At 41.1% G+C, this 27,255-nt stretch overlaps 1 protein-coding gene and 1 pseudogene across 5 annotated transcripts in view; one reads left to right on the top strand and one right to left on the bottom strand.

The window, feature by feature from the left end:
* The window catches only part of SHROOM4 (shroom family member 4), a 219,777-nt gene that overhangs the window by 73,950 nt on the left and 118,572 nt on the right, over positions 1 to 27,255 (top strand). For 2 of the 5 annotated variants that reach the window (XM_089904541.1, XM_089904542.1), the window contains exon 1: positions 1 to 27,255. This exon is cut by the window's right edge and continues 3,405 nt beyond it. The exons of 1 other annotated variant lie outside the window; for it this stretch is intronic. The gene's annotated coding sequence lies outside the window, so the exon portion shown is untranslated. 2 more of the 5 variants (XM_089904540.1, XM_089904545.1) reach the window with 2 other exon arrangements.
* On the bottom strand, positions 1,166 to 2,457 carry LOC111169469 (spermine synthase pseudogene; annotated as a pseudogene).

Here is a 27,255-nt window from a genome sequence, read left to right on the forward strand (position 1 = left end):
AACAAAGTTGGAGGACTCACACCTCTTAAATTCAAACTTAGTACAAAGCTACAGTAATCAAGACAATGTGGTACTGGTATAAGGAAAGACATATATAGATAAATGGAATAGAATTGAGTGTCCAGCAATAAAATCATACATCATTGATCTATGGTCAATTACCATATGATCCAGCAATTCTGCTCTTAGATATCTACCCAAAAGAAATGGAAACATATGTCTACACAAAAACTTGTACACGAATATTCTTAGCAGCATCATTCCTCATAGTCAAAACGCAGAAATGCCCAAATGTCCATTAATGGTGACTAGATAAACGAACTATTATACCTCATATAATGGCATACTATTTGGCAATAAAGAGAATTGAAGCACTGATACATGCCACAATATGGATGGAACCACAAAAACATGCTAAGTGAAAGAAACCAGGCACAAAAGACCATACATTTTATCATTCCATTTATAAGAAAGGGTTATCTATAGAGACACAAAGTGATTAGTGGTTGCCTAGGACTGTGGGTAGGAACATGGACTGACTGAATATGAGCTCAGTTTCTTTCTTGGGGGTATGAACATGTTCTAAAATTAGATGTGGTGGTGATGGCTGCATAACTCTATAAATGTGCTAAAAACCTTTGAAATATACTTAAAATGGGTGGATTTTATGGTATGATAATTTTATGGTATACAAATTGTATCTCAACAAAGCTATTCATTAAAAATTATAAATAATTGTTCCCCTAAATGCTACACATTGTCGGAAGACTTCAGCTGTACTTTCTCATTATATCTTTTTTTTTCTCATTTGTAATTTTAATCGAAGCATTGCTATTCATTTTTTAAAGTCTTTCCTTATAAGCACCAAATTTTAATACCTATGTCAATTTGGGGGAAAAAGAAACTCCCGTCAAGAGCTTCCCTCCAGAAGAAAACAATGATGTTCATTCCTCCAAACAATCAAATTTGAAGTCTACCAAAACAGAAACAAAAGAAGCCCACACAGAAAAACAAAAACAAAAATCACATTCTAGAGGTTCAGTGCATTTAGCAGCCTTCACTGTGCTGTCTAATCATCCTTCAAAAAAATAACACCCTATTTCATCAAAATATACATTTTCCATTTGATTTTTAAATTAAAAAATAATTAAAAAAAGGAAACTTGAAGGAATTCACAATTAATTGCCTGACTCCTTTCGATGTCATGTACAGCATATGAAGGTCAGGAAGGCTATTTGCAGCACACATGATTAGGGGAAATTGATTTTCAAGGTTTAGCTTTCTTCCAAACAGTGTAAAATACCCACAATTCCAAGTATGAAGGGACACAGATGATCTCCTTCGAGAATTCCACAGGACAATACAGGTGCCCCAGCTGTTCTTCATAGAGTGACAGGGCTTCAGTCAAATTGACACAGTTCCCCTGTGTAAAATATTTCCCATCCTGTTTCAATACTTTCATTGAGAGGTCAAGAATCAGTCTGAGAAACTCCCATGTGGAATCTTCTTCCGGAGATGTGGAGATTGGAACAGCTGTCAAATCATTAATCACATAATCAAACTCTCTCCCTTCTTTGACGTACCTCTTCAGTACTGGAATACAGTCTTCTATTAGAATCTGATAGCAGTCTCCTTTAAGATTGTCTAGGACATCACCACATGTTTTTCGCATGTATTTCTTACATCCGTCAATCACCATTTGGTCAATCTCTACCATAGTGACCATCTTTGGTTTCAGTTTGACTATTTCACATAATATGCCCCCATCTCCGCCTCCTAGAATCAGTACATCTTTGCCAGTGTAATCTTCTTTGCTGCTGCCCGTGATGGCCCAGGTATACGCCAGATCACTTTCCACCAAATTAGCATCCCCACTGAGGATGAGAATATTTCCAAATTGTTTTGAGTGTAAAATTTTAATGTTCTGGTAAGGTGAGTCTTCATCATACACCACTTCATCTATGTCGTACTCAACCAGGCGGCCATCTGCAGTGGGCCAGCATCTGTCAATGGCCCCTCCTCGAACTATGGGTGGTAATTGCTTCACCCGCTCAGTACTGTCCTGACTCAATTCTTTCATTCTTTCTTCTACTTTGTTCAAAAGACTGTCAACTTCTTTGCCTTGCGCATCACCGTCGTAACTCTGAAGGTCCAGCAACACCAATCCATGCGGGTAAATTCTCAAATTGGCAAAGCTGCCGTTTTTGTTTACGTAGGTCGCTAAATAGCCATGGTCCTGCCAGGTGTGCACCGACTCCATCATCCCCTGCTCCTGGAAGATGGACTGGAGGCCTTTCAGAATGGTCTCACCATCAGCTTTGGTGCCGAGCATGAAGTCAAGGGTGCTGTGCCGTGCTGCTGCCATAGTGAGGCGAGGCCCTGGGCCATGCCTGGGGGAGGTGGCCGGGGAGACTGGGGGGCCGCGCGGCGTGTCAGGCTGCGGCCGGCAGGGAGTGCGCCGCGCCGGGGAGGCTCTCTCATTATATCTTAAGGGAAATGATAGAAAGGGAGTGAGATGGAAAATAAAATAAAACCTGTTCCACTAGTCTTTTTTTATATTGCAGTATAGTTGATTTACAATGTTGTGTTAGTTTCAGGTGTATATATATATATGTGTGTGTGTGTGTGTGTGTGTGTATAAATTCTATGTATGTGTATATACTTTTTCAGATTCTTTTCCCTTATAGGTTATTAAAAAATACTGAGCGTAGTCCTCAGTGCTATACAGTAGGTCCTTGTTAGTTATCTATTTTCCACTAGTCTTTTTTATACAATTGGAATTTCAAGAATAAAGTTGTCCATGAGTAGGAATCTACTGTTCTCAGACTGGGAGAGACATACACATGACCTGGCTTCTCATCTAGGCTCCATTTCAGAATTGTACAGTTATATATAGAGGGAAGCCTGGGAGGTTTTTGTAAGATCCTCCAGTTCTTGGGGAGCATGGGCTTCTGAGGAGTGCATTGTTGGCTGCCTTTACCTGTAAAGTGCTTTTGGTTCATTTTAGTGCTTTAATTTCCATGGTTAACAGGAAGAGCCCACACCTTGCAGGCTGTGCTGGTGCTATACAGCTGCTGATGACCAGAGCAAAATCAATCTGAGTGCTGATTGCAGAGGAGCCAAGGGCTGCAACTAGCCTGCATGTCAGGGGCCATGTCCCTTAGGTAGGCTTTTGCCTGACTTCTATACACTTGCCCTAGCTGAAACCCCACTGCCACCCCTCCACAGCCACATTCTCTGGCCTTCTCTGAACATTGCTATGAGCCCCCACACTGGATTTCCTTCCCTCCTCTGGACTTTTCCAGAAACATCTTTTCTGCATTGCTGCAAATTTTCATCTTCTCTCACCCTCTGCTATTACTTAACTCAAGGACAGAGGAAATATTTGCAGTCCAGAAACACACATAATAAAAAAAGAAGAAAAAGAAAGAAAGAGAAGAAGCCCCAAACCCATCCCAAATCTTTAAGAAAACAATCCCATAGGGTTTGGTTTTGAATTGCCATGCAATGTGGGGAACGTGAAACATGTGTTCATCAGGGCCCTTTCTGCTTGGAGCCTACCTGACTTCTCTCCTCCCTCCCCAGACTGCTGGGCTAGGCTAGGCTCAGGGGAGCTACAAAGCCACCAGCTTAGAAGATGGAGACAAATGGCAAGGCCCAAGGGACAAAACAAGACTTGTTACTAGTTTTGAGGCCAAAGCAACACATGCAGTGTTTAAGGGCTGTGGGGGTAGGTACTGCAAAGCCTGGAATCCAAGCTTTGAAGTTAGACTGAGGCTGACTTGCAATGACTGTTCTGGAGGCAGCATTTTACGAGCTGGGCCTCCATTTGTTTCACCACCCTGACTCTCGCCTTGACTGTTACCACACGTTCCCAACTTGGTCTCCCTGCAGCCAGTCAGTGCCTCTTCCGAACTGTCTGCCCACATGGCTGCCTCAGTGCTCTTTCTAAAACAGAGGTGTGATCTCTACTCCCTCTCTTCTAGTATTTTTTATCTCCTCAGAGAGAAAACCACATTCCTTAACGTGATAGATGAGACCCTTTATAAACTGGCCTCAACTGCTCTAGCCTCGTGTTTCATCACCTGTACTCACTCTCAAGTAACCCCACAAAACTATTTACCACTTTCCCGAATGTGCTTTTTTCTTTCCTTCATCGGCCCCTTTGCATCTGCTATTCCTTCAGCCAGGAATGAATACCGTTTTCCTCTTTTTCTCCATTAGACGATGTCTCACTCATCGTTTAAGACCAAGTGCTCACTGGGAGTGGTTTTCAGCTTTTTTCTTGTTGCCAGAGCTCACTGAATATACCTGAGGAAGGCAGAGTGGTGCAATGGAAAGAACCCAGAATGTGCAGTCAGCCAGACTGTGTGATGACAGGTAAATGACTTAATTTCTCTCTGAGCTTCAGTTTCCTCACCTGTAAAATCAGAATGTGAATCCCAACAGTACAAAGTAGTTGATGTTTATAAGTGCCAAGAACAGTACCTAGTACATGGTAGGTACTTGGGCAATGTTACACGTTATAAAAGAGGTAGAAAAATTATTACTTCATTCTCAGTTGGGACTCTATGGAGGCATTTCCCTCCATGCAAACTAGTGGGTGGTGTTCTCTGGGACCTGCTTTACCTAGTTCTCTTCTTGAGGTTCACCTGCCTTTGGCCACCCTCATATCTAAAGGGTGTTTTACAAGTATCCTGCCCGCTTGGGATCAGCCATCAGCTGCCTTCCCATTCATGTCCCTTAGAAATCTAAATGGGCAGGTATGAGAGGGGAGGGTAACATTTTAGTGCCTCTTTCTTCTCTTCCTCATGCCCTGCTCTTGTCCTCAAGCCTCAAAGAGATTGTCAAGCAGTCACTCCACGTTGGCCTCGTTCTTTCCTGCAACCTGCTCCCTAGGCTTTTTTCCGCAATTGGGATTTCAGAAATGAAATTGTCCATGAATAGGAATCTACTGTTCTCCGGTTGAGATGGACATACACGAGCTCATTTCTCATCTGGACTCTATTTCAGAAATGTACACAAGATGTCAAAAATATACCACTTGGAACCGGAGCAATATTTATTTTTTAAAAAATTAGAGGGAAAAAAGTTGCCTTGCTTCAGTTCCTACTGGAATGTACAATAACTATGTGCTGATGCTGCACTTTGAAGGCATTGATTTAGTTATCCTCAGGGTCACTGGATGAGTGGTGCATGGATACACACACACACACACACACACACACACACACACACACACACACATTCAGAGTGCTTTGTTGTGAACTGGGAATTTCAGGCATTACAATGCCAGAGTAAGGCTCTATTGGATCCAGCTATTCATTAACAATGCTTTATTAAGTGTTCCCTTGTGTGCCAAGCCTTGTGCTAGGCAGGGAGAAAAAAGAAGCCAGGGAAACAGAAGTCACAGATGGAGAAATCAGAACACAATAGGAGAGAATAAAGAAAGCACTAAGGCAGTAATACAAACTAAATATTAAAGGAGAAGGGGTTGAGGTTACTGAACTGGTGTCCCAGGGCAGATTTCCTGGAGGGGATGGTAATACTTGAGCAGGGCCGTGGAGGATAGGGTTGGAGACTCTGAGTCATCCACAGTACTCTCTTAGCAATGTGCATTAGAATTAGTATTTGTTTGCAGGACGTGGGAGCAAGAATGATCAGGAATTATTCTGAAGGAGGCCGCCACATGGAAGGTTGAGAGAAACAGGAGACAGAGGCAGAAGAACAAAACAGAGACAAGAGGCAGAAGGCATCTTAGTCCTAGTGGTACCACCGACCCATTACGAGTGACCTTCTTTCCAAACCTCAGTTTCCCTATCTATACCTTGGAACTAAATAATACCAGTCCTATCCACCTCCCAGGACCATTGTTAAGAAAACAAATGAGATAATTGTGTGACTATGCTTGGAAAATTAGAGAGGACGATCCATAACATAGGTTGGTATCATGAAGGTAGATGTTTATACTGCAGCCACTCTCCTGCATCTGGGAATAGGATGACCTCAATATTTAAATGAATTTTTCTTGGCAGGCCTCTTACTTGCCATAATTATAGCCTGCCAGCCACTAGTTGAGTGTGTATACTTAAACAGGGCCTGTCACACAAGTGTACACGTGTATGTATTTGTGTATATATGTGTTTGTGTGTATAAGCTTGCAATGGGCTAGGATATTGGAGCCATGACAGCAAAAAGACTGGAGAACTCTTAGGAACAAAGGTGGTATATAGAGATGGGGATTTGTGCAAACATCTTTGAGCATGCTTACAGAAATACATGCCCTGTTGCCACTGCAGTAAGCCCTGTTATCTATCTTCCTTGGTGTATTGCAAAGCGTTTCTGCTTGTCTCCCTGGCTGCATGCTGCCCCAATCCAGTCCATCCTCCATACTGCTGCTAAAGTGCCCTTTCCAACCCACATGGAATTCCTGGGCTCCTGGTTGCCCACAAGGTAACATACATGTTCCTTCACATGACATTGAAGCAGGACACTGATATAGTCACACCTCTTGTTAAAATTGTGGAATATTTTAATACCAGCTGCTCCTCTTTGTCCCCTCAAGATCCCTCCTTCTGCCCTGTTCCCCACTCCTGGACCCATTTTTAACCTCCGCAAGACCCAGCAACTAAAGGGATAGTGCCCAGCACAGCAGGGAGCCTGGAGGACACTGTTTCGTGTGTTGATCTACATCTGTTCTGCTTGGTCAGTGCTCCTGATGTTCTGGTTTTTATTTTTTATTTTTATTTTTTTACATCTTTATTGGAGTATAATTGCTTTACAATGGTGTGTTAGTTTCTGCTTTATAACAAAATGAATCAGTTATACATATACATATGTTCCCATATCTCTTCCCTCTTGCATCTCCCTCCCTCCCACCCTCCCTATCCCACCCCTCTAGGTGGTCACAAAGCACCGAACTGATCTCCCTGTGCTATGTGGCTGCTTCCCACTAGCTATCTATTTTACATTTGGTAGTGTATATATGTCCATGCCACTCTCTCACTTTGTCCCAGCTTACCCTTCCCCCTCCCCATATCCTCAAGTTGATGTTCTGGTTTTTAAATATTTTGAGGATTCTCTCTGCATTCATGGTTCATCTCATCCCAGATCATCTTTCTGGCCTCATCTCTCAAGTTCTCCCCACAGATGGCAATAACACTGAAATTCTCATATTCCATGTCTGGATTGATACACCTGTCTCTCTCACTATATTGGAAATTTCTTGCAGGCAGAGACAGTGACTCCATCATGTAGTCCCATAGCCTAGCTCAGAACCCAGAACATAGTAGTAGACACTCAATACATGCTTGTTTCTTAACATAGAGAATGCTGGTAGATGGAACTGTTCTGTTTGTAATCCTCTAAACTACTCCAGGGTCCAGACCTGAAGCTGATGCAAGGCACTTTCCTGGTCTTACTACATACATCCTGAATGTTATTCACATTTCCAATATCCTTGAGTTGGAGGGAAAGAGCAAATACTATTTCCATTCTCTTACTGCAAAATGGAAATATTTCAAGAGTGTGTCTCAACCACACAATGAATGCTTAATAGAATTGAGACGTACAGTCATGTCTCTGGAACTTTCTCTTACCCACAGTGCTGTAAAGCCCTTTGGGATTTGGGGGTGAAAACTGCTGTCCTAATGTGACCAATTGTAGACCCCTGACTTCTGGGGAGATGCTGGCTTGCAGTCTCTCTAAGGGGGGCCTGAGGCCTATCTGTTGGAACTGATGTAAATGTTCTTGCCCCTTCTCCTCCAGCACTGCCAGGGAGGATACCAGTTTGTGGGGTTGGGGTGGAGAATACATTACATCTCTATTGATTTCGTTGCCAGCTTCTGCTTCATTAACATGGCTTCATAACTGGTGGTCCCTTGAGCAAGAAGCTAACTTTTGTTTCAGGAACCTCTCTGACAACCTTTCTTCCCCACTCCCACAAGAATAGTCCACTGTAGCCAGCCAAGCTGTAAGGACTGTAGAGAAGACCAGGCTGGGAGAATGGCTGGGCCCCATCTTCAAAGAACTTAGTCAACAAGCCTCATCCATCAGGTATGCTTAGGCTGCAAGTAACTGAAACTGACTGTAACTGGAAATTATCTCACATAACAGGAAATCCAGGGAAAGGGTAGGCTTCAAGATGGGTTGATTCAGCTGCTCATAATGACTGTCAGCATGTACCAGGGTTACCTTGTTCTTGTCCAGCAGGAGAGAGAAGAATCTAATAACTAGGAAGTCCAGGAAACCATGTTGGTATCCAACATTCTCAGTTCCATCTTTATAGATAGTAGAGAAACATGGGCAGTGTAGAGCAGTAGGGTAGATTCAGAGTACCCACTGAGTTCACATTAGCTGTGTGGCCTTGCAAAAGTCCATTAACTGCTGTGAGGCAGTTCCCTTACATGTCAAATGACAATTGTTATATCTGATTTGGTTCCTAACAAGCTCATGGTGGGGATCATGTGACATAATGCGAAAGCATTTGGTAAGCCAAATAAAGTACCACATATCTTTTTTTTAAACATCTTTATTGGAGTATAATTGCTTTACAGTGGTGTGTTAGTTTCTGCTGTATAACAAAGTGAATCAGCTATACATACACATATACCCCCATATCTCCTCCCTCTTGTGTCTCCCTCCCACCCTCCCTATCCCACCACTCTAGGTGGTCACAAAGCACCAAGCTGATCTCCCTGTGCTATGCGGCTGCTTCCCACTAGTTATCTATTCTACGTTTGGTAGTGTATATATGTCCATGCCACTCTCTCACTTTGTCCCAGCTTGCCCTTCCCCTTCCCTGTGTCCTCAAGTCCATTCTCTACATCTGCATCTTTATACCTGTCCTGCCCCTAGGTTCTTCAGAACCATTTTTTTTTACATTCCATATATATGTGTTAGCATATGGTATTTGTTTTTCTCTTTTTGACTTACTTCACTCTGTATGACAGTACCATATATCTTTAAGCCCTTTAAAAATTACTTTTATCAGAGAAGATATACATGGAACACCTACTGTGTATAAGGTACTGTTAGATTACAAGGTTAAAATAAAACTCAGTTAATACCCTCAAGTTCCCCCAAACTGTCCAACATACATCTACTAAGCACCCATAGGTGCTGGGGAAACAGATATGAGAAAGACCTAGTCTCTGTCTTTGGGGAGTTCCCAGTAGAGCAGAGGAGACGGACTCACGAACAGACAACTTCAGTACTATGCAGTAAGTGCATGGAACAGTAGAGGTGAGTGTAGAGAGCTCTGGGAGTACATAGGAGTTACTAACCTATCCAGGCTACACAGGGAAGGGATAGGAGTAGTGTTGGGAGCTTATAAAGCAATAAGAAGGTAAGAAAAGAACCATCTGGCATAGATAAATATATAACAGTGCCCCCCAAACAGCCTTCTTACTTTATACTTGAGGAGCAAACTAAGGAGTAGAGTCTGTAGAAAACAATGGAGTGACGAATTCTTTCCTCCCTCGTCTCCATATGTTGTGGTTAACCCACCACATATGCTCCCTAGAGGTTCCAATCCACATCTACAGTCTGAAACCTAAGCATCTCCATGCGTAATGGGGCCTCAAGAAATGTCATGGAACACTGACTCTCATTGACAGAACAATATCCTCCTAAGTCGCTTCATGATCTGCTATAGCATATCCTCTGGGGGTTTCAGAAGATTGGACCTCTAATCACTGGTTGGGGCATGTGTATCAGCTTTTTCAGAAAAGATTATTTGGCTGAAGAGCCTCACATATCCTATCATAAAAGTTACAATTCTCTATCCTATGTTGCTGTCTTAACATACCTTAAACTAAAACTGTATTCATAAAGGGTTTATATACATTTTTAAAACAACAAAATATTCTTTAAATATAAGGCAATCTTTTAGTTTTTTTCACATGCTGTTTTCATCAACCTTATCAGTTCCCTGAACCTGCTGGTTGTGCTGTGGAGAGAGGGTATATAAAGCCTGTAGAATCTAATCCTTGTCTTTCTGTGTCTGACTTACTACACTTAGTATGTTAATCTCTAGGTCCATCCATGTTGCTGCAAATGGCATTATTTCATTCTTTTTTATGAGAAAGACAAATGTCATATGATATCGCTTATATGTGGAATCTAAAAAAAATGATACAAAGGAACTTATTTATAAAACAGAAACAGACTCAAGACAGAAAACAAACTTATGGTTACCAAAGGGGAAAGGTAGGGAGGGATAAATTAGGAGTATGGGATTAACAGATACACACTACTATATATAAAATAGATAAACAACAAAGACCTACTGTATAGTACAGGAAACTATATTCAATATCTTGTAATAACCTATAATGGAAAAGAATCTGAAAAAGAAGTGTATATACAGATATATGTATATATATATATATATCTGAATCGCTTTGCTGTACACCTGAAACTAACACAACATTGTAAATCAACTATACTTCAATAAAAATAAAAATTAAAAAAAAGAATCTAATCCTTGAACCAGACTTCAGGGTTAGATGTTGAGTCTCAGTGACAAAGCCTTATATGTCACCACTTTGTTGTGTAGAGATATTTGCTGCCCAAGGCTGTTGCCTCCTAAAACTTAGCCTAATTAGAGCCTGATTGGATTTGGCCACTAGAAAGCCTGCTGCACTTTTGATGCACGGTTTCCTGTGCTCCAGAGAGCTCTGCTGTTCAGAGGCTCATAAAGCACACTCCTGGACAGCTTCTCAGGCCCGGGTTTCTGCTCCTTGGCCGGCTCTGTGCTTTATTACCTCCTGAGGTACTTACCCACTTGCCTGTTCTCAAGTTACTTCCCCAGGCCCACAGTTTGACAGTGCTTTCCTAGTGGACACAGCCAGCCTCCCTGTTGCCCCAAACCAGCTGGAGGACTTGCAAAAGCCAGAAGCAACCACTTGCATGGGCCTGGCCTTGAAAATGGAACACCTCACCTTTCTCACGCCAATTAGTGAAGTTATTATTCTCCCTACTGAACAGATAAGAAGGCAAGTTTCAGAGAGGTGAAGTGACTTGCCCGAGTTCAAACTTTTACTAAATGGCAGACCCAGGATTTGAACTCATGCCTAACACACAGTAGAGTCTCAGCTCATGCATATTGTTTATGGAATGAATAAATGAATGAACAGTCTTTTAGAGAGCTATATCCAGGAGCAACTTTTGGGCCTGTTGGTATGTGTTTCTGACATTTTATAACTGAATTTTTCAAACATACAGAACAATTGAAAGAATTTTACATTGAACATTCAAATACCCATCATTTAGATTCTATTATTAATGTCATACTGTTATATTTATTTGATCACATATCTGTTCGTTTATTGATTCCCTATTTGCATCCATCAATCCCTGTTATTTTTTGATGCACTTCAAAGTAAACTGAAGACATCAGTACAGGTCTCTATAAACATTTCAGCATGCATATCATTTATCCTTGTTCATAGTTTTCTTTTTTTTGAATTTTATTTTTTTTATACAGCAGGTACTTATTAGTTATCCATTTTATACATATTAGTGTATATATGTCAATTCCAATCTCCCAATTCATCACACCACCACCCCCCTCCGCCGCCACTTACCCCCCTTGGTGTCCATACGTTTGTTCTCTACATCTATGTCTCTATTTCTGCCCTGCAAACCGGTTTATCGATACCATTTTTCTAGGTTCCACATATATGCGTTAATATACGATATTTCTTTTTCTGACTTACTTCACTCTGTATGACAGTCTCTAGATCCATCCACGTCTATACAAATGACCCAGTTTTGTTCCTTTTTATGGCTGAATAATATTCCATTGTATATATGTACCACATCTTCTTTATTCATTCATCTGTCGATGGGCATTTAGGTTGGTTCCATGACCTGGCTATTGTAAATAGTGCTGCAATGAACATTGGGGTGCGTGTGTCTTTTTGAATTACGGTTTTCTCTAGGTATATGCCCAGTAGTGGAATTGCTGGGTCATATGGTAATTCTATTTTTAGTTTTCTAAGGAACCTCCATACTGTTCTCCATAGTGGCTGTACCAATTCACATTCCCACCAGCAGTGCAAGAGGGTTCCCTTTTCTCCACACCCTTTCCAGCATTTTCTGTTTGTAGATTTTTTGATGATGGTCATTCTGACTGGTGTGAGGTGATACCTCATTGTAGTTTTGATTTGCATTTCTCTAATAATTAGTGATGTTGAGCAGGTTTTCATGTGCCTCTTGGCCATCTGTATGTCTTCTTGGGAGAAATGTCTGTTTAGATCTTCTGCCCATTTTTGGATTGGGTTGTTTGTTTTTTTAATATTGAGCTGCGTGAACTGTTTATATATTTTGGAGATTAATCCTTTGCCCATTGATTCGTTTGCTAATATTTTCTCCCATTCTGAGGGTTGTCTTTTCATCTTGTTTGTAGTTTCCTTTGCTTTGCAAAAGCTTTGAAGTTTCATTAGGTCCCATTTGTTTATTTTTGTTTTTATTTCTATTTCCCTAGGAGGTGGATCAAAAAGGATCTTGCTGGGATGTATGTCCATAGAGTGTTCTGCCTATGTTTTCCTCTAAGAGTCGTACAGTGTCTGGCCTTATATTTAGGTCCTTAATCTATTTTGGGTTTATTTTTGTGTATGGTGTTAGGGAGTGTTCTCATTTCATTCTTTTACATGTAGCTGTCCAGTTTTCCCAGCACCACTTATTGAAGAGACTGTCTTTTCTCCATTGTATATCGTTGCCTCCTTTGTCATAGATTAGTTGACCATAGGTGCATGGGTTTATCTCTGGGCTTTCTGTCCTGTTCCATTGATCTATGTTTCTGTTTTTGTGCCAGTACCATATTGTCTTGATTACTGTAGCTTTGTAGTATAGTCTGAAGTCAGGGAGTCTGATTCCTCCAGCTCTATTTCTTTCCCTTAAGACTGCTTTGGCTATTCAGGGTATTTTGTGTCTCCATACAAATTTTAAGATTTTTTGTTCTAGTTCTGTAAAAAATGCCATTGGTAATTTGATAGGAAATGCATTGAATCTGTAGATTGCTTTGGGTAGTAGAGTCATTTTCACAATGTTGATTCTTCCAATCCAAGAACATAGTATATTTCTCCATCTGTTTGTATCATCTTTAATTTCTTTCATCAGTGTCTTATAGTTTTCTGCATACAGGTTTTTTGTCTCCCTAAGTAGGTTTACTCCCAGGCATTTTATTCTTTTTGTTGCAATGGTAAATGGGAGTGTTTCCTTAATTTCTCTTTCAGATTTTTCATCATTAGTGTGTAGGAATGCAAGAGATTTCTGTGCATTAATTTTGCATCCTACAACTTTACCAAATTCACTGATTAGCTCTAGTAGTTTTCCGGTGGCATTTTTAGGATTCTCTATGTATAGTATCATGTCATCTGCAGACAGTGAGAGATTTACTTCATCTTTTCCAATTTGGATTCTTTTATTTCTTTTTCTTCTCTGATTGCCGTGGCTAGGACTTCCAAAGCTATGTTGAATAATAGTGGTGACAGTGGACATCTTTGTCTTGTTCCTGATCTTAGAGGAAATGTTTTCAGTTTTTCACCATTGAGAATGATGTTTGCAGTGGGTTTGTCGTATATGGCCTTTAATGTGTTGAGGTATGTTCCCTCTATGCCCACTTTCTGGAGAGTTTTTATCATAAATGGGTGTTGAATTTTGTCAAAAGCTTTTTCTGCATCTCTTGAGATGATCATATGGTTTTTCCTCTTAAGTTTGTTAATATGGTGTATCACATTGATTGATTTGCATATATTGAAGAATCCTTGCATCCCTGGGATAAATCCCACTTGATCATGGTGTATGATCCTTTTACTGCATTGTTGGATTCTGTTTGCTAGTATTTTGTTGAGGATTTTTGCATCTATATTCATCAGTGATATTGGTCTCTAATTTTCTGTTTTTGTAGTATCTTTGTCTGGTTTGGTATCAGGGTGATGGTGGCCTCATAGAATGAGTTTGGGAGTGTTCCTTCCTCTGCAGTTTTTTGCAAGATTTTGAGCAGCATCGGTTTTAGCTCTTCTCTAAATGTTTGATAGAATTCACCTGTGAAGCCATCTAGTCCTGGACTTTTGTTTGTTGGAAGATTTTTAATCACAGTTTGAATTTCATTACTTGTGATTGGTCTGTTCATATTTTCTATTTCTTCCTGGTTCAGTCTTGGAAGGTTATACCTTTCTAAGAATTTGTCCATTTCTTCCAGGTTGTCCATTTTATTGGCATAGGGTTGCTTGTAGTAGTATCTTAGGATGCTTTGTATTTCTGTGGTGTCTGTTGTAACTTCTCCTTTTTCATTTCTAATTTTATTGATTTGAGTCCTCTCCCTCTTTTTCTTGATGAGTCTGGCTAATGGTTCATCCATTTTGTTTATCTCCTCAAAGAACCAGCTTTCAGTTTTATTGATCTTTGCTATTGTTTTCTTTGTTTCTATTACATTTATTTCTTCTCTGATCTTTATGATTTCTTTCCTTCTACTAACTTTGGGTTTTGTTTGTTCTTCTTTCTGTAGGTCCTTTAGGTGTAAGGTTAGATTCTTTATTTGAGATTTTTCTTGTTTCTTGAGGTAGGCTCGTATTGCTATAAACTTCCCTCTTAGCACTGCTTTTGCTAGATCCCAGAGGTTTTGGATCATCATGTTTTCATTGTCATTTGTCTCTAGTTATTTTTTGATTTACTCTTTGATTTCTTCAGTGATCTCTTGGTTATTTACTAACATATTGTTTAGCCTCCATGTATCTGTGTTTTTTTTTCCCTGTAATTGATTTCTAATCTCATAGCATTGTGGTCAGAAAAGATGCTTGATATGATTTCAATTTTCTTAAAATTACTGAGGCTTGATTTGTGACCAAGGATGTGATCTATCCTGGAGAATGTTCCATGTGCAGTTGAGAAGAAAGTGTAATCTGCTGTTTTTGGATGGAATGTCCTATAAATATCAATTAAATCTCTCTGGTCTGTCGTGTCATTTAAAGCTTGTGTTTCCTAATTAATTTTCTGTTTGGATGATCTGTCCATTGGTGTAAGTGAGGTGTTAAAGTCCACCACTATCACTGTGTTACTGTCAATTTCCTCTTTTATAGCTGTTAGCAGTTGCCTTATGTATTGAGGTGCTCCTATGTTGGGTGCATAAATATTTATATTTGGTATATATTCTGCTTGGATTGGTCCCTTGATCATTATGTAGTCCTTCTTTGTCTCTTGTAATAGTCTTTATTTTAAAGTCTATTTTATCTGGTATGAGTATTGCTACTCCAGCTTTCTTTTAATTTCCATTTGCATGGAATGTCTTTTTCCATCCCCTCACTTTCAGTCTAGGTCTGAAGTGTGTCTCTTGTAGACAGCATATATATGGATCTTGTTTTTGTATCCATTCAGCAAGCCTGTGTCTTTTGGTTGGAGCATTTAATCCATTCACGTTTAAGGTAATTATCGATATGTATGGTCCTGTTACCATTTTCTTAATTGTTATGGGTTTATTTTTGTAGGTCCTTTTCTTCTCTTGTGTTTCCACTTAGAGAAGTTCCTTTACCATTTGTTATAGAGCTGGTTTGGTGGTGCTGAATTCTCTTAGCTTTTGCTTGTCTGTAAAGGTTTTAATTTCTCCATGAAATCTGAATGAGATACTTGCTGGGTAGTGCAATCTTGGTTGTAGGTTCTTCCCTTTCATCACTTTAAATATATCATGCTACTCCCTTCTGGCTTGTAGAGTTTCTGCTGAGAAATCAGCTCTTAACCTTATGGAAGTTCTCTTGTATGTTATTTGTCGTTTTTCTCTTGTTGCTTTCAATAATTTTTCTTTGTCTTTAATTTTTGTCAATTTGATTACTATATGTCTCAGCATGTTTCTCCTTGGTTTTATTCTGCCTGGGACTCTCTGCACTTCCTGGACTTGGGTAACTATTTCCTTTCTCATGATAGGGAAGTTTTCGACTATAATCTCTTCAAATATTTTCTTGTGTCCTTTCTCTCTCTGCGCTCCTTCTGGGACCCCTATAATGCAAATGTTGTTGCGTTCGATGTTGTCCCAGAGGTCTCTTAGGCTGTCTTCATTTTTTTTCATTCTTTTTTCTTATCCACGGCAGTGAATTCCACCATTCTGTCTTCCAGGTCACTTATCTGTTCTTCTGCCTCAGTTATTCTGCTATTGATTCCTTCTAGTCTATTTTTCATTTCAGTTATAGTATTGTTCATCTCTGTTTGTGTGTTCTTTAATTCTTCTAGGTGTCTGTTCTTTAATTCTTCCAGGTCTTTGTTAAACATTTCTTGCATCTTCTCGATCTTTGCCTCTGTTCTTTTTCTGAGGTCCTGCATCATCTTCACTATCATTATTCTGAATTCTTTCTCTGGAAGCCTTCCTATCTCCACTTCATTTAGTTGTTTTTCTGGGGTTATATCTTGTTCCTTCATCTGGTACATAGCCCTCTGCCTTTTCATGTTTTCTGTCTTTCTGTGAATGTGGTTTTTGTTCCACAGGCTGCAGAACTGTAGTTCTTCTTGCTTCTGCTGTCTGCCCTCTGGTGGATGAGGCTATGTAATAGGCTTGTGCATGTTTCCTGGTGCGTGGGACTGGTGGTGGGTAGAGCTGGGTGTTGCTCTGGTGGGCAGAGCTCAGTAAAACTTTAATCTGTTTGTCTGCTGATGGGTGTGCCTGGGTTACCTCGCTGTTGGTTTTTTGGCCTGAGGTTACCCAACACTGGAGCCTACCCGGCTCTTTGGTGGGGTTAATGGCGGAGTCTGGGAGGGCTCATGCCAAGGAGTATTTCCCAGAATTTCTTCTGCCAGTGTGCTTGTCCTCACGGTGAGCCACAGCCACCCCCGCCTCTGCAGGAGACCCTCCAACACTAGCAGGTAGGTCTGGCTCAGTCTCCTATGGGGTCACTGCTCCTTACCCTGGGTCCCGATGCACACACTACTTTGTGTGTGGCCTCCAAGAGTGGAGTCTCTGTTTCCCCCAGTCCTGTCAAAGTCCTGCAATCAAATCCCGTTAGCCTTCAAAGTCTGATTCTCTAGGAATTCCTCTTCTTTTTGCTGGACCCCCAGGTTGGGAAGCCTGATGTGGGGCTCAGAACCTTCACTCCAGTGGGTGGACTTCTGTGGTATGTGTTCTCCAGTTTGAGTCACCCACCCAGCAGTTATGGGATTTGATTTTATTGTGATTGTGCCCCTCCTACTGTCTCATTGTGGCTTCTCCTTTGTCTTTGGATGTGGGGTATCTTTTTTGGTGAGTTCCAGTGTCTTCCTGTTGATGACTGTTCAGCAGTTAGTTGTGATTCCGGTGCTCTCCCAAGAGGGAGTTAGCGCACGTCCTTCTACTCTGCCATCTTGAACCAATCTCCTCTTTTTTTCTTTTGAGGTAACATTTACATACAATGAGATATACAAATCTCCAGTGTACCATTGGGTGAGTTTTGACACACTTTGCACCTGTGTATCCCAAACCCCTATCAATATATAGAACGTTATCATCAACACAGAAATTTTCTTCACATATATTGCTTTTAACTGTGCTGTACAGCTTCCTTAACTGAACCAGCAACTCCACTGAAAGGTAGACGTCAATGATTCTAACTGGGAGGATGTGTTGAGATTGCTTTTCCTTCATTGACTGATGCTCTGGGAGTGAACCAGGTGGCACTTAACAGGATTTGGTCCTCAGGTCCCTTTACTTTGATAAATTTCACCTGGAAGCACTTCTTCTCCTTTCAAGCAAACATTTGTGAAAGTTTGCCAGTTGGTTATGGCTATTAACTTTATCAGTTTAAACTGAAGTGAAACAATGAATAATTTGTTTTATTTTATTGTAATTTAATGTCAGTAATGTATAAGGGCCTGCTCTTTTCAGCAGGGACTCTTTCATCTGTGTTTTTTTAAAAGTAAAAGTAATGCTGCTAAAGATAAAACATTCCCAGTTTGGACGTCAAAGTGAACTCTAGTCAGTTCCTTGAAACTCAGATCAGGGCTAAGGGTTGAAATATACATAGGACACCCAAAGGAATGTGTGTGCCTGAGTAGGATCTAAATGAGAAACCCGAAGGTCCTTTGCCCTATTTGAAAGAGGCCTATTGGAACAGATAAGCAGGGTTACCTCCTTGAAACCCAGGCTTCGAGTAATTTGGTATGTAGTAAGAGTCAGGCTATTCTATGATCTGGGGATTGTGAAAGGCATTTAGGCTGAACTGGCAGAGATATTGATGGGCCTACCAAACATGCCTGTGGCTTTGGTCCTTTTGGTTAATAGTACTGTTGCTGGTGGGCAATGGGATCATCACCTCTAGGACTTCTGATCCAGGAATTTTCACAATTTAGAGTTTATCAGAATCACCCTGAGGGATTGAAACACAAATGGCTGGGGCCCACCCTCAGAGTTCATGATTCAGTACACCCACAGTGGGTTCGGAATATCGGCATTTTTAACAAGCTCCCAGGAGACCCTGGTGCTGCTGGTTCAGGGACCACACTTTGAGGACCACTGCTTGAATGAATGAATGAATAGGATCTCTTGTACAAGACTGCATTATTCCCCTCTATAACCTTATGCTATTGTTTATAGTTGGACACAATAAATAGGAACAGGCACACCCTACACTACACTACCGTATAGGGTGTGCTTGTTCCTACTAAGTTTTAGAATTGGCAGGGGATACTGGAGAAGGCATACACATTACTTCTTCCTCCAACCTCCACAGCAGGGATTTCAGTTTGTACTGGGCTTATTATGACCCTGGCTTCTTCACACTCCTAACTGATCTTGCTGCAGACAAGGAAAGAACCCAGGCCTTAAACCACATGGCACAGTTTTCACTCCCTCCTGTGTTGGGACCCTTAGAAAGAGATAATATGTGGCTACGGAGACCATACGTACCAGATTTCCTAGGACAGCTCTGATTTCACATATTATATCCTTTTGTCCCCATAAATATAATTGGCAGACCATGTCCTGCTCTGGGTTCAAAAAGTATTGTTCCCATATGCATGGCTTAGGTGCCCTGGGGAGCCAAAAGCAAGTCTTCCCCTTCTTTCTTGAGATTATGGCGGCCAGGGCATAAAGCTTGGCTCATAGAAAGGGCTAAAGAATTGGGGTAAATCTAAACATCTGAGATCAGCAACAAGCTGCTTGTTGCTCTTTTTTTGACAAGCGTCTCTCAGTGATCCCTGTTACAGATCCTTGAATGTTATGAATATGAGATTCTGAGTGCTGAGAGGGACTGAATTGGACCTCTGGCTGCCTCTCTCTCCTCCTTCCCCCGCCCTCTGGAAGGACCACACAGAAATAGCCCAGACAGAAGAGCCACTCCAAAGAAGGAAATTCCACATCCTTCATTGACCAACCACTCAGTCTAATATTTACCTACTTTCTCTGGCAGGAAGTTCTTCCTTCTTGCTAACATCAGTCCCTCTCATTGTGATTTCAGTTTCTCTTCCCTTGTTCTGCTTACAATCAAAATTGAGAACAGCTGGTCCTCACCCTGTACATTCTTTATGGCTTAAAAGTCATTAAACCATCTTTCCTGGGCCCAGGTTTAACCATCCTTGGAGCTCCTTTATCCTTCCTGCATGTATCTGACTTGCCAACCGTTTAATCATCTTTGCCATGGGGAAGCAGCTTAGGCAGTTTGGACCAACAGTGCAGCAAAGCCTAAAGCTTTATGACTTGTGCTAATGGCCATGCTAAATGTTTAGTAGAGACTATTTTCGAGCACACAATTGTGAACAATTTAAAGTGGACTGTACATGGAACCCATTTCCTCTCCCAGCTCCCCCAACAGGGCCTCCCCTTAGCAGCTGAAATGAGTTAGTGGCAATCAGCACAGAGTAGGAATCCTGTGGTTTCTGCCCTTCCCTCCTGCTGGTTCTATGGCAGCTAGTCTCTTAAAATAAGCTTTCTCCTTAGTGTGGCCAGTAAATGTGACTTTGGAATCAGTTGGGCAAAGGGTCTAGGAATCACATAGCCAAAGAGCAGGAGGTGCTAGTGCCGAAGCTCCACGTGAGGTTTAGGAGAGGCTGGGGGGACAGAGGTGAACAGGGATCTGTGAGAGAGATTGGATCTGGAATGTTTGCTATCTACCGGATGATTGCACCTCAGAGTTGGGCATGCCTTTTTTTGCAAGTTTGCGGAGGACTTGTCTGGCCTCTGTTTGTGTACTTGGCCTTTGTCCACTGCACCAACTCTGTGAAAGTGATGCCAGATCTGTGGCAGAATCCCAGCCTCAGGGCCAGTTTGGTTCTTAAAGAGAGGAGGGTAACTTGCCACATGAAACGACTCTCTTTGTCAGGGGGGTTACATGCCTTCGGTGGGATGCATTACTGAGCTGTTCATGTGCTGTTTTAGGTCACGCTGTAGGGTGGGTTCAGGGCCTCTGCTGATCAGAATGAAATAGATCTAGCTGATGGCGCTGCACAGGAAAAGCATAGGGCCAACTGATACTTGTCCTGTTCTCATCTTCTCACTCTTGGCCCCTCCTTTTTAATAAAACCTTAAAAGCTCTCCTTTTCATAAATGCTAGCCAGGCAGTTTGTCTCAACAAAGCTATAGGAGCAGTTAATATACCCAGCCATAAAGAAGGAAGAGAAAGTGACAGAGAAAAAAATAAAAAGTTGGCATTTGTATGAGGGTGTCATTGAAGGCTTCATCACAGATACACTAAAGACTTAGGAACAGAAATTGTCTTGGGGTGGGGGTGGAGAGAACAGCTTGATTGAAGCATTAGCTGCCTTGGCACTGAGCCAAGGCAAATTGCCAGAGAACCATTAAACTCTTTGTAATTCCATATAATTCACAGCAGCCACAGGTAATCTGAATCAGACCTGACAAAACTTCCCTATCACTTATTATCCATTAGTGCTGAATGCATACTACAGATATTTAAACTTTTTAAAACTCATATCATGACGGCCATATTTTCTAAAACCCAAATCAGGAATCCTGGCTTCACAAAGGATTTTTTTCAGACTTGTGAATATGTTTATATGAAAAACCTCACAAAAGTATAAACACTAAATCACACTTAGTTAAACACTGAACAAATGGCCTTTAAGGAGGGAACTATAGTCACATGAAATTGGGTCAGGGCTAACTTACATTCAAACATTGGTGAGGGTCCCATACACACACCTTTTTAGGGGTCTGAGGGAATTGGTTAACTAAGCACTAAATCAAATTAGAATTTGGTTTATGCCCATCGTCTGGATTTGCTCTTAAAATTTCCAGGGATGGTAGACTGAAAGAGCCTGTTGTAATTTCTGTACACAGGAAGGTGGAGTAGATGTTACTTTGAATTCCCAGATGCTGGGAGCAGTTAAATCTCTCAGTGTTCACGTCTGTTTGTGAGGGCTTGTGTGTGTTTTAAATTAACTTCCTAAGGCTGGAAATGTTACAAACTAAGCAGAATCATATATGGATACAAGGTATTGTTGCCATGCACCTAAATTTACTTAAAAGTTTCATTCCTCCCACCAAATTAAGAGTCTAGCATTCACCTCTGGGCACTCACCAAGAAGAGGAGATGGTACTGATGAACCTATTGCAGGACAGGAATAAAGATGTAGACATAGAGAATGGACTTGAGGACATGGGGTGAGAGGGGGAAGCTGGGGCGAAGTGAGAGTAGCATCTACATATATACACTACCGAATGTAAAACAGTTAGCTAGTGGGAAGCAGTAGCATAGCACAGGGAGATCAGCTCGGTGCTTTGTGACCACCTAGAGGGGTGGAATAGGGAGGGTGGGAGGGAGGCTCAAGAGGGAGGGGATATGGGGACATATGTATGCATATGGCTGATTCACTTTGGTGTACAACAGAAACTAACACAGTATTGTGAAGCAATTATACTCCAATAAAGATCTATTTAAAAAAGAAAAAGAGGAGATGTTTAGCTCAAAGGATAATAATTCTGAGCCAATAATAACAATGCTTTTTAAAAGGCTTGGAAACCTAAAGTGCCTCTTTAACCAGAACTCTGCGTTTCTAGTTAAGGATCATGACTAGCAATATACCCATGGAGAACAAAACTGCTTTGTCACAAAACCTTGCAGAAGAAAATATCTGAAGCCTAACAGATTCTCTATCTTGGGCAAGTCACGTAACATCCCTGAAACTCAGTTACATGATCGGAAAAGTGAAAATAATGTTATTTGTCCAGAATCAAGCAAATGAGTGGGGTGATATCCTGAGGTCCCTTCTAATTCTAATTTCAACAGTTATTGAGCAAATACTATGTACTCAATACAGACGTTTGTTTTCCTAGGTCCAGTGATAGAACTGTAAAAAGACATTGTCTGACATCTCTCCCACTATAATGCAAGTATCCTGACAGAAAGTAAACACATATAGGAATAAATAAAATAATGCAAAATGATAAATTCTGTGAAGAAAATAAAACAAGGTAACGTGATGGAGAATGATGGGGATTGGGGTGGGGGAAACAAAGAAGGAATCTACTTGATATTGGTGGTCAGGAAAGGCCTCTCTGAGGAGGTGGCATTTGAGCTGATAACTGAATGATGAAAGGAGCTACATAAAGATCTAAGAAAGAATGTTCTCAACCGAGAGAACAGCAAATGCAGAGGTCCTGAGGTGAGGATTGGCTTGACCTCTCTGAAGAACAGAAAGTTTGGTATGACTGCAGTACATGTAGGAAATGAGACCAGAAAGGCAGACATAGCCAGACTGTGTAGGGCTTCTAATCTGCTGCTATTTACACTGTAAGAATCATTCCTTGGTCTCTCTGATTCAATTAGTAAACATAAGTGCCAGATGTTAATGATAGGGCTGCTTGATATTTACCCATAAGAAACCCAGGAAGAGGCACTGGTGGAGGGGGGTGGATGTGGGGGTTAAAACAGAGAATGAAAGCTCAAATTCTTGGGGGAGAGAGAGGTGGGGATGGAAGAGTGAGTGTGTACACAAGGGAAATGGTTAGGGAGGGCTGGAGAAAGCTTGGAGGGAGGAGGAAAAGCACCAGAGCGACCTTGGCTATGAGAAACACCCTCAGTGCCTAGGTTTGTGGAGTCCACTGTCAGAAGGGTCAACCATTATAGGGGAAGGGGCAGGGCTCTGCCTTTGTGTTTAAAATCTTAAGTGGGGGAGTGAGTAGGGCAGGAGGCAAAAGTTTGGTTATTTCTTTTCATCGAGCCTTAACCTGAAAAGCAAGCCTGCTAATCAGGAGAAAGGCTTCTGTACTGCTTTACCCTTGTTGATTCCTCAGACCTTGAACTCAAATGCCCATTATTTCCTCCTTATTTTCTTCCCCAACAAATCCTGGCATTGCAAAGGGAAATGCGCTCTGATGTAAGAGTCCCTATCCAACACTAACACACGAACAATTGAGTACATTTTCTCTCCCTTTAAGTTTTTTCATTTGTGGAAACTCAGTTTTGTTTTCTGTTATTGACGCATCTCACTGAGCGGAAAAGAGATGGTATGTCACTTCTCAGCCACCACGTGAACAGGACAGTAGCTTGGAACACAACAGTATGGGTGGCTTACTTGTTCCCAGATTTGCAGCACTGTGTGAAAGCAGCGGCAAGTGTGCCGGTTTAATTTAAAATTGGATCTGTCCTAGGGTCAGTAAGGAATGGTACTGTTATTCCCTTTGCAACATGTATATATACCTTGGTAGGTTATTTCTGTGGGAGTTGTTTGCTTTGGTAGCAGTTATGCAGAAGGATGAGAGGAAATTAAATGCCTCTTTTCCCCCCTCTTTATCTAATACTGTTCCAAGGGCTAAGTGAAGACCAAAGATTCAAATCACTGCTGGGGGAAGGGGACCTGGGCAGAGGCAAACAATGTTCTGGGAGCAGAATGCAGGGGCCCAGCTGTGGGCAATAGGAAGCAAGCCCCCCATTGCCCCCCCACCCCGCTGCAACCCCTTGGTCCACGTCTGGTAGAGGGCACACGGGTGCCTAGGAAGCTGGACAAGTGGGTTCCAGGCGGTAGAGCTGGCCTAGTGGTTTCCAGAGGCAGCCTTTTGTCCGTTCCCTGAAGGGTGTTAGTCCTTTGGTCTTTTTCTAGTCAGAAATGACTAATGTGGGGTATGTGCACTCTTTAGAAACTGTCTTTAGCTTTTTGCATAATGGGTTATAAATAAATGGCTTCAGGGAACCAGAAGTGAGTTATTGAGTGAACTTGGCTATGGGATGGTTCAGATTCTAGATAGTTAATCACATTCTCTTGGGCTGGAAGGCTGTATCTAACCCATTCACATTCAGCTGGAAAGTTAAAAAGACACTTTTGATCAACTTGAAGAATAGTTTTAACATCAAAAATAGGTTGGTACTAGAGAAAGAAAGATTATATTAATCCAAGAAGAATAATTTCCATCTCTGTGTAGTAATCTGGTGATAAAAGTAACACCCACTTTTATTTTTAATTTGGGCATTTCTTACAAGCATTCATGCACAGTTCATAAATGCCAATATGTTAATGTGTCCTATTTACAGTGTTTTTATATTAGGTGGTATATAAAAGACTGTTTTGTCTTTTCAGCCCCCTGGGCTCAGCAGCTAGATCTGCATACTGTACTCTCTTAATGCTGGGTGGCATCATGGACTTTCTGGTTTGTTTTAGACTTATGTTTTAACCCTATACAAGGGAGCTTATATCATGGTTGTATACAGTGAACTCTTGCTGGTAACTGCTTCTAGAAGTCAGGAGCAAAGTCCTTAACATGCTACCATATCCTTTTGTTAAGTTTCTTCAACCCCGGTCCTCCCTGAACTCTCTCTACCACATCAGCTTTACAAGGTTCTTTGCTCACTTGTACCACTGAAATTCATAGCTTATTAGACAGCTAAGAAGCATAGGTAATCCAGTAGGAAGCAGTAAAGATACCTGAATAAGAGATTGTTGCCTCTGTGACAATGGCCTGACCTAAAGTTCTGCTTCTCAGAGTGGGTAGCAGGAACCCTAGGGACCATGACAAAGAGAGGTATCTGGGAGAGACAGGAGGAACAGAAGTGGATGGCTCCAAGATTAGATGAGGGATTGATTCCGGTTTTATGATATGTCAAGATAGAAACTGGCTGGTGATTTAAAAAAAACACTTTTCATCTTTACCAGTTGGCAGGTAAGGAAAACAAAATGTTTGTCTTCATTTTTATTTCCTACATAAATCATCCACCTTATTGGAAGGGTGGGTGTGGGAAGAAGAGCAGATGAATACTGTCGCAAAGCCCAGTGGAACAATGGGCAAATTCGTAAATTATAGGCCTATTGTAAAGACTTACCCTTTAAGTGAGATGTTTTTGCCTTGATTAAAGCTATGAGTATGTGAAAATAGTGCCCAATCCTTGGGCCCTACCTCAGAAATATAATCTGTATAGTGTAGAGTTCTTAATTTTTAAAATTCTTTCTTAAATTAAGGAATGTTTTATATATATATATTTTTATACATATATATAAAAAACACATATCTCAGTGAATTTTTTTTTTTTTTTGCGGTATGCGGGCCTCTCACTGCTGTGGCCCCTCCCGTTGCGGAGCACAGGCTCCGGACGCGCAGGCCCAGCGGCCATGGCTCACGGGCCCAGCCGCTCCGCGGCATGTGGGATCCTCCCTGACCGGGGCACGAACCCGTGTCCCCTGCATTGGCAGGCGGACTCTCAACCACTGCACCACCAGGGAAGCCATCAGTGAATTTTTAGATGTGTATATTTCCATGTAATCAGTTCCCAGATTAACATGTAAAACATTTCCAGCACCCCTGAAAGTTATGCTCATGTGCCTTCACAGTCAGTGCACCCTTTCAAGGTAACTACTAGTCTGAGTTTTATCACCATAGATGAGTTTTGTCTGTTCTTGTCCTTTAAATAAAATGGAATCATACAGTATGTATTGTTTTAGTCTGGTCTCTTTCAGTGTAATATTTTCATAGGCATCCATTTCGTTGCATGTATCAGTAGTTTGTTCTTTCTTTATTTTTATGAAGTGTGCTACTTTGTGTGTAGGTATGTCTTGATGGATTATTCCTAGTTTTTGTCTATTGTGAATAAAGCTGCTATGAATAATCAAGTCCTTTTTCTGGTGGACACATATGCTACTTTCTCTTGGGGATACTTAGGTGTGGAATTTCTAGGTGCTAGATTAGGTACACAGTTTTCCAAAGTGGTTGTACAATTTTACACTCCCACCAGAAATGTGGAGTTCATATTGATGTACATACCTTTTTAGTGAAGTTCCTGTTCAAGTCTTTTGCCAATTGGTTGTGTTTTTCTAATTGATTTGTATTTCTTTTTATATTCTGAATGTAAGTCCTCTGTCAGATATACGTATTATGACTATGTTTCCAATCTGTGGCTTGGCTTTTCACTTTTTCAGTGACATTTTAAATGAACTTATTTTTTAATTTGATGAACTCCAATATAACACTATATCTTTTATGATTATTGCTTTTTGTATCCTTCCCATAAAACTTTGCCCACCTCAAGGTCATAAAGATATTCTCCTATGTTTTCTTCTGAAAGCTTTATGGTTTTAGCCCTCTCATTGAAGTCTATGATCTGGCCAAAAAATTTTTAGTAAAAATTTATATCAGTAAAAATGTTTTGAGCATGTTTCCCCAATATACATAATTTTATTTATGGATGATACAATCTACCACCACCAATATTAAATACTAATAAAGCTTGGTTTTTTAAAAATTAGATAAATATAAACAGAACTTCCATTATCACCCTTTCCAGTAGATCATTTGTGCATAGCCTGGGATATATAAATCCACCCTGGAGACTACTGTTCTAAACCACCAAAGGCTAAATAACATTTTTGACAAACACTGATAACATTAATGTCAGCAAAAGACTTCAGTGTTAACAAATGGCTAGAGTTGACAAAGTGTGAAGAGGACCCCAATGAGCATATTTGCTGATAATGTAAGAAACTCTGAGTTTGCTCTTGCACAGTGGTGTTTGTTCTCCCTTGCCTGACTTACGGAGACAGCAAGACTGATCTGACTTGGTAGGAGCAAAGACAGACTTGCTTTTGGTCGCTGATGTAGGGTACAGTGCTCTTGACTCCCTATCCCTTTTCTCATTACCAAGTTCCTAGAGCTGAGCTTGGCTCTGGACTGACTTTTTGGCAAAGATACTTAGAATTTGACTTGGGGTAATCCCCGGGGAAATTTAATGATTTGGAGCTTAGAGAGCTTTCCTTGTGAGGATTAGTAAAATAGATGGTAATTAAGCAGCTGGGGAGGAAGGAGCTGTCTGTAAGGATAGGTCATACTGTGGGGCACAGCATAGCTCCCTTGGT

Source organism: Delphinapterus leucas, chromosome X, assembly GCF_059928025.1.
Source record: "Delphinapterus leucas isolate spDelLeu-1000000601 "Yukka" chromosome X, BTC_Dleu_Yukka2, whole genome shotgun sequence".
NCBI lineage: Eukaryota > Metazoa > Chordata > Mammalia > Artiodactyla > Monodontidae > Delphinapterus > Delphinapterus leucas.